We start from the raw sequence: 8,139 nt of genomic DNA, 5'->3' as shown, positions 1-8,139 counted from the left end.
ACACCTGGTCAATAAGATCTAGTCATGGTGCTATCCTTTTGCTGATGTTCTGGTGTAGGTATTTTATAATGATATTCTGGTGTTAATACGCTATAAATAATATCCCAGTGACTGTGTGACAACATTGATATTGCAATGAAGAAGCACTTTGTTAATGGCGTTGTGATGACAGTCTGGCGATGCTGCTTTTGGGTTAGAGTCAAGACCTGCTAGAAATAAGTAGTACATAGCTAGATTTTTTTATTTATGGGTTTATAGCTAAGGTCATATTAATGACATGGTATAGAATAGTGTGAACATCATGAATGGCTGTGCAAACTGGCGAGCGCATGACAAAAGGTCATGGACCTTATATGACTAAGGTCCGGGTGAATGCTTAGCTGTGGTTCACTGAGGGTGTTGTGCTGGACCATGGTCACTCTGGAGTTCTTGCAGTTCAGTTTAGACTGTGTTGGGAGGCCAAGTGTGGGCTGAAGTTGAATGGGGATCACAGTCCTGCTGCATTTGGTGCCACCATATGGCTGGTGTATGGGCAGGGTTATGGTTATGCTGCATTTGAAAAATTGTAAAATTATTTGTTGTTATTGGCCAGGGGTCATGATCATTCTGTGTTTGCCGGGGGCCATATTGGAAAAGAGTACCAGAAGTGGTATTCTAATGGTAGTGGTGTGTGAATAGTAGGTCTAGTAGCTCTATTTGGCTGGGAGTCAGAGTAGTGCCATGCTTGGATTCAGGGATTTGTAAGAGCAGTGTTTTACCTGGCAGTGAAAAGCTCTGTGATTGGCTTGGGGTTTTGCTGGGTGCTGTGCTTCTTTGGGGAAAATGATGCTGGCTTTCAAAGTGGAGGCAATGCTTGGATGTGTGACAGTGTGGGGATGTATGGGTTGAAGATTGGGATGGTATTGTGAAATGTAGTGAGTCATGGTGGTGCTATGCTTGGCTGGAAATCATGATGATGCTGCATATATGTTGGTTCACAGTGAAATTGTACATGGTCGGGCATCATGCTGAGTGTTCTGCTTGACTAAAGTTCAGGGTACTACTGTGCATGGCTAAGTGTCACATGGAGAGTTTTGCCCGTTTGTGGGTCACAGTGAATAATACACATGGCTGGCAGTCATTTGTGATGAAAAAGACCCTTAACACAGTGTGTTTTGTAATGTTTTGCCCCTCAGTAAACATGATATTAATGTGTGCTTGGTGTGGTCTCTCCCATGATGACATGAGGTCCCAGAGAACAGTTTTGATATTAAGAAGGACGACTAAAGTGTTTATAAAAGTGTTGTACCTGAGTTAATATAAGGATAGGACTCCATCAAGGAACTCCTGTGGAAAGGTGAATAACAAAATGGACTCTGGAAGTAAGCCTGCTCAGGTTCTTTAATGAAACAGGATAGGTCTGGAAACTTTATAGCCTTCTGTTGCAAATTTAAAAAGCTGGATCCAGAGATAGTGGTAGCTACATTTATCCAACATGGTGCTACAGACAACTGACTAACCATGTTTTGTTGAAGCAGCTGAGCATTAGCGTTTTGTGCACTCAGCATTCTAAACAAACAAGGAAACGATACTGTACATACTAGCTGAAGAACACCTCTCTATATGTGTAGAAAGTACAGGTTTTCTGCATAGTCACCCTCTATTTTTCGTCTTTTGCTGGGCCCTATTTTTTTTCTGGCATTAGACATCTCTGCACTTTAACCCTGCTAACCAGTGATAACGTGCTTATGCTCCCCCTCAAAACCTGGTTGAATTGGCATATTTAACTTACATATAAGTCCCTAATATAAAGTACAAAATGGACCCAGGGCCTGTAAGTTAAGTTAAATGTAACTAGTGGACTGCAACACCAATTGTGCCATTCACTACAATATAAAACATACAGAACAGTGTAAAACATGAATTTAGGCCTATTATTGTACCCTGACTGTAGCAGAGTAAAAACAGCAATTTGATCTGTCAAAATAAACCATTTTGACAGGTCAAAATGTTTTTTTAAATATTAATAAGTTACCACTACTTAGGCCTTGACGCCCATAAGGCAAGGTACATATTATTTAAAAGCAGGATATATAGAAATGTAATGTCAATATGTCTTTACAGTGACTAGCACCCAAAAGCTATTTTTCACTGTGGCACGCCTAGCTGTCCTATGTAGAAAACCAGAGTACAGATTAAAATCCTAATGCTTATTCCTTGGGTATGGGACTAGCTAGAAAAATAATTAAACAAGTACTTTTAATAGTTATTAAAATCGAATTCAATAATGAAGTCAGATTTTTAATTAATATTAAGGAAATGTAATTTCAAAAAAGTTACCTTTTTCCTGCCTGAAATTCCTGGAGGCTAAACTTGCATTTGCTCTTCCACTTCTGCCAGTCAGTAATTAGCATTTGAATGGGTGTGAAAATTGTGTGAAGTTCCTCGCAGGACCAAACAATAGGCTAACCTGAATGAGCTGAGATGACTACTCTGAACTGGATAGAATATCGAGGGTGGGACTGTCTGCATCCGTTTTGACATTAATATGTCAAATCCTGCTTGAGTGTCAAACTCTGCCTGACAGGTCTGCTACAGTTACATCTCACACTTTGGGTGTACTTGAAAGGAAGAGAAAAAGGATGCCAACATAATACCTGTGTATCCACTGTCTGGTTGTTGGAAACCCTTTCGTTTTTTCTACCACCGGTCTGTCTCTGGATTTTTACATACAACAATCGGGATGCACTTGAATGGAAGGGAAACATGATACCAGAACAACTCTCAAGTATCTACTGTCTGGTTGCTGGAAAACCCCGCGTTTGTTCTACCAGACTTCTGTTTCTGGGTTTATTGTGGTATCAGTGACTGCTCCAAACTGAATTTTAGTGCTAGGTGTGGGAGGTCATTAGCATTACTATGGTATACTCCACACACACATCGTCAGCACCTGGGATGCTTCTGAAGTATACTCTTGTGGTGAATTGGCAAATCTTTAATGAGGATGAACCTGGCTTGCTTAGCCAACTTATGCTCCATCACGGTCAGTGTCAAATCGGGCCTAGGTCCTAATCTACCCCAACCATAGACCATCATCACATTGTGCTACTAGGAACTAATTCTACTTAAAAGTTTAAAACTGCATACCGCCTTTCACCCGTATTGGATTTTTGTCATCTTGGTGACATTTTGTTTAATAAATTCTAATCAATTTTTCATTGTATGATTTTTATTGTTTTGCATTTCAACTTTATTATTATTTTAGTACTGCATAAATACTTTACACATTGCCTCTAAGTTAAGCATGACTCATCTCTGCCATAGCTACCAGGGTGTTTAGCTCAGGTTTATTTAGTGACTTTGACAGTTAACCCTTACAAGCATTGTGATTATTTAGAGGAGGCAGGTACTTACCACCCTCGACTAATTAGCCATTTTCCTACAAAAAGACATTCTTAAGAGACGGTGCATGAAAGTCTTTTGGTTTAAAATGTCACACCAAAGACTGTGTTGCACAGCGGTAAGATGTTGGCCCAATTGTTGCCTAAATATGGTAGATTTAAAAGGCTGTATCCACATATAGAGGTAAGCATGTTTGTTCAACACAGTGCTACAGTCAACTAACAGTGTTTTTTTAAGTGGCTGGGTGCTCACCAATCTAAACAAATTGGAAAATTAGACTATGGCCCTCATTACAACCTTGGCGGTTAAAGACTGCCAGGGCTGTTTTAGAGGTTGCACCGCCAACAGGCTGGCGGTGCAATCTCGGGTATTACGACCGCTGCAGAAGCACCGCGGTCGCACCGCCGGGACCGGTGGATTTCCGCCACGGTAGTCCCGGCGGATTTAATCTGCCAGGACAGCGCTGCTTGCATCGCTGCCCAGGGGATTACGAGTCCCCTTCCCGCCAGCCTTTTCATGGCGGTAGGAACCGCCATGAAAAGGCTGGCGGAAAGGGGAGTCGCGGGGCCCCTGGGCACAGACAGCCTCCTGGTATCTTCCTGCTTCTCCTTACTCAGGATTGTACCTGCAGACAAAATTCTGTAGTGACCAATTGGGATGGCCTATTTCTCTTTTGTGCCTTTGTCTCTTTCCCTGCTAGAGCACACCAAACTCCACTCTCTACATCCTGCTGATCTTGCAGATCAACCTAGATGGCAGTGTCAGCCTATATGGACTCCACCAACACCCATAAAATCGGAACAGGATGTTGAAATCCAAATTTGGGACTACAAGCCTGGCGTGAGTACTGAGCGGACACCCAGTATTTTTGTGCCAGAACTCCTTACCACAAGAAAGGTGCACACTGGGGTACTTGAGTTATAAAGCTGGGGTTTCTGATGACTAGCATCCTTACCAATCAGGAAAAGACCTGGGAATCGGAATGCATTGCTAAAGGTACTATTTGACTGTGCTTGATGGAAGGCCAGCTGTTGTGAAGAGAGTTGCTGGATATTTCCTATAAAAGAGATGAAAGCTGCTCCGAGGAGAGGATCAAAGCCCCAACATGTGAACTGAGGAAGCTAGAAAATATCCAACAACACTGCAAGGCCTACTGGAGGAGTTTCTTGTTGGCAATTGTGCTGAGGTTTCTCCCTCTGTCCTTCACTCCCAGCGTGCATCGCTAGTTCAGCCACTGGACCTCAAGCTTGCTAGGTCTGTCTACAGAGCTCGGTAACTGTCATGGGGTACAGACTAATCATTCATATCCTGCCTGGCATTTCCAGTACTCTATAGAGACTATGAAGGTATCCACACTGTGACCCCAACTTCATGAAGGTTTGGCGCTGTTGTGCCTGTGACCTGAGAGTGCAGGAAATCCAATCCACGTGCAGCACGTCTTGAAATATGTACCCATAAGTGTGGGGTTCCCAAAGAATCTTCCTACTGAATACAGCCAATCAATTAAAGTGAACTGCGATCCCAGCTTGACCTTTACAATTGTCACACTTACAGTTTCAAATCTCTGTGCATTGCATGGCTGTTGCCCTGTTTCACAATTGGGCCCAGGGATTCCGGTGCATGGGCACCAGTAGCTCGATGCGTTAAGGTGGATTTTTGAGGGCCCTGAAAATACATAACTTGGACCCACCGTCCAGGACAACTTTATTACCATTTTCAGTTACATCATGCCATTGTAAGACTAACAATATTGAACTATAAGTAAGGCTTGACTGGATAAAGGGACCCGGTTAGTCTCGCTGAAGAGTTAACTTCTGAGTCTCGCACTGTAGAGAAGGCCACAAGCAGCAAGAAAAGCATTGTGGATGATCATCGCTGCAGTGTGAAGAGCAGGTCTGGTGTCGCAGACGGTTGCCACTGTAGCACAATGAGTCAGCTGGGAGTCACAGAGGTCTTTGCTTGTGCCTTGTGCTGGCGGTCACAGAGGTTTGTCCTTGCTGCAGCGCGAAGTGTAGATCGCCCATTGCCAGTCATTGCCGGCACTCACTGCAGCAAAAACAGCAGGTCTCACCAGAGCTGAACAATGGCAGTCGTGGTCGACAACAGAATCTTGACATGAAAGGGCCCTGTAGGGTCACTCCCAAACTTTTTGCCTTCCTTCTACCCTTTCTTATGAATTCCTTTTTGTTGGGTTTAGGACTTTAGGCACTTTATCACTGCTAAAGTGCAGGTGTTCTCTCCATAAATAATGGTAACACTGGCATATAACCAACGGGCATATTTAATTTACTAATAAGTCCTTAGTAACGTGCACTACATGTGCTAGGGCCTGTAAAATAAGTTCTAATATTGGGCCTGCAGCACTAATTCTGCTACCCACGTAAGTAGCCCCTTTAACATGTCCTATTACAGAGCCTGTATGTGTAGTTTTAAACTGTCATTTCGACCTGGCAAAGTAAACCATTTCCCAGGCCTAAGTCCTCCTTTTAATACATACATAGCAACCCTATGTTAGGCCCTAGGCAGCCCTAATGGCAGTATGTAGTGTATTTAAAACGTTGGACATCTACCTTTAAGTTTTACATGTCCTGGTAATGAAAAAGTCTTAAATTTGATTTTCGCTACTGCAAAGCTTATCTCTCCCAAAGGATAACACTTGAGTTGCCTTATAATCCTTAACATTGTTAGAGCTGGCATTCTTGGTGTTGTTTTCCCGGTCTTTTTTTGTCTCAGCTTCCCATGCTTTGACTGTGTGCTGGATTCTGTTTTTGCTGTTTTTGGTACTCTGGGCACATTACCACTGCTGACCAGTGCTAAAGTGCAAGTGCTCCCTGTGTAAAATGTATATGTAATTGGCTTTTTCATGATTGGCACATGTGATTTACTAGTGAGTCCCTAGTAAAGTGCACTAGAGGTGCCCAGGGCCTGTAAATCAAATGCTACTAGTGGGCCTGCAGCACTGGTTGTGCCACCCACATGAGTAGCCCTGTAAACATGGCTCAGACCTGCCACTGCAGTGTCTGTGTGTGCAGTTTTAAACTGCCAGTTCGAACTGGCAAGTGCGCCCACTTGTCAGGCCCAAACCTCCCCTTTCCATACATGTAAGGCACCCCTAAGGTAGGCCCTGGGTAGCCCCATGGGCAGGGTGCAGTGCATGTTAAAGGTGGAACACGTACTGATATGTTTTACATGTCCTAACAATGAAATGCTGTCAAATTCGTTTTTCACTGTTGCAAGGCCTATCTCTCTCATAGATTAACATAGGAGCTGCTTTAAATATCTTTTAAGTGCAGTTTTCCTTTGAGAGTAAATAGGAATTTGGAGTTTGGTGTCTGTGAACTCACAATTTAAAAATACATTTTGGTATAGTTGGTTTTTAAATTGTCAGTTTGAAAATGCCATTTTTTCAAAGTATGCATTTTCTTGCTTAAAACATTCTGTGACTCTGCCTACTTGTGTATTCCCTGTCTGGATCAGACTGACAGTTGGGCTCTTTGTCAATCCCCTCTAGACAGTGACACAAAGGGAGCTGGGGTGTAGCCTGTATATCTTGATGGGCCATCTGAGCTAGAGTGGAGGGAGGAGTGGTCACTTACACATTGAAAATGCTGTGCCTGCCCTGACACAATGCAGTCTCCAGCCCACTGGTGTGAGTCTGGAGCTAGGACTAGGCAAGGCAGGATCTTGTGGACAACAGAAACTTTCCTTTGAAGTTTGCCTACTTTAAAGGCAGAAAAGGGTATAAATAGTGGACCCAAAACCCCAGATTTTGTATTACTTCTAAAACCAAGAGGAACCTCTGCCAAGGACAAGAGCTGAAGAGCTGGAGGAGGAGTACTGCCCCTTTGCCTGTGACTGTGCTTTGCTGGGTTGGCCTGAAATTGCTGCTTCTGCCTGAGAGAGAACAAATACTGGACTTTGTGGTATATATTTGCTTTTGAAGAATCTCCAAGGGCTTAGATTGAGCTTCCCTCCTGTTTTGAAGTCTCAGGGCCACCAAAGACTTCTTCTTCCAGCACCTGGACTCTCTGCTGAGAATCCTACCCTACCAAGTGTTGCTCAGCCCCTGGGCCCTTAAGAGGTGTGGTTGGTATTATAAGGACTTAAATCCATGCACAGAACACTGTGCGGGGAAAATTTTGACGCACCACCTGCAAAGCGGCTAAAAAAACTGCACACCATCCGCTTTGTGGCTAAAATCAACGCTCCACCTGCATTGCTGATGGGAGATAAATGGATCGCGGCTGGAGAAACACCCACTTGCAGCTGCTAACGATGAAAACCCCACACAGTGCAGTTTTCAGACACCGTACAACCGGATTTCTCACGCAGCACCAATGGGCATCAAAAATCAACACAAGCCTACGTGGATCACAGGTGCCCTGTCCAGAAATCAACGCGTCGCTCTCTTGCGGTAGGGAAAAATGACGCATCACATATCCAACTGAAAAAGAAATGACACACAGCCTCACTTGTGAGTAAGGAATCAACGCATCACTGACTTTTTTGACGCACGCTGGGCCGTGCGTCTTTATTTTTGATGCAAACCAGGTTCTTTGTGTAAAATCAATGTTCTCACTGTTTTCTATGGAGTAAGACTCTTTTTACTTGGAAAATTCATATCTTGACATGTGTATGTTGGCTTTTTGTCGTTTGGGTCTTGTTTGACTAAGATAAATATTACCTACTTTTCCAAACTCGTGTGGTGTCCATTTTGTAGTGTTTCACTGTATTACTGTGTGTGTTAGTACAAATAAT

The sequence above is a fragment of the Pleurodeles waltl genome, chromosome 4_2 (genome assembly GCF_031143425.1).
Source record: "Pleurodeles waltl isolate 20211129_DDA chromosome 4_2, aPleWal1.hap1.20221129, whole genome shotgun sequence".
In the NCBI taxonomy this organism is placed as follows: Eukaryota; Metazoa; Chordata; class Amphibia; order Caudata; family Salamandridae; genus Pleurodeles; species Pleurodeles waltl.
The sequence above is the reverse complement of the archived record's forward strand: the minus strand, read 5'-3'. Positions refer to the sequence as shown.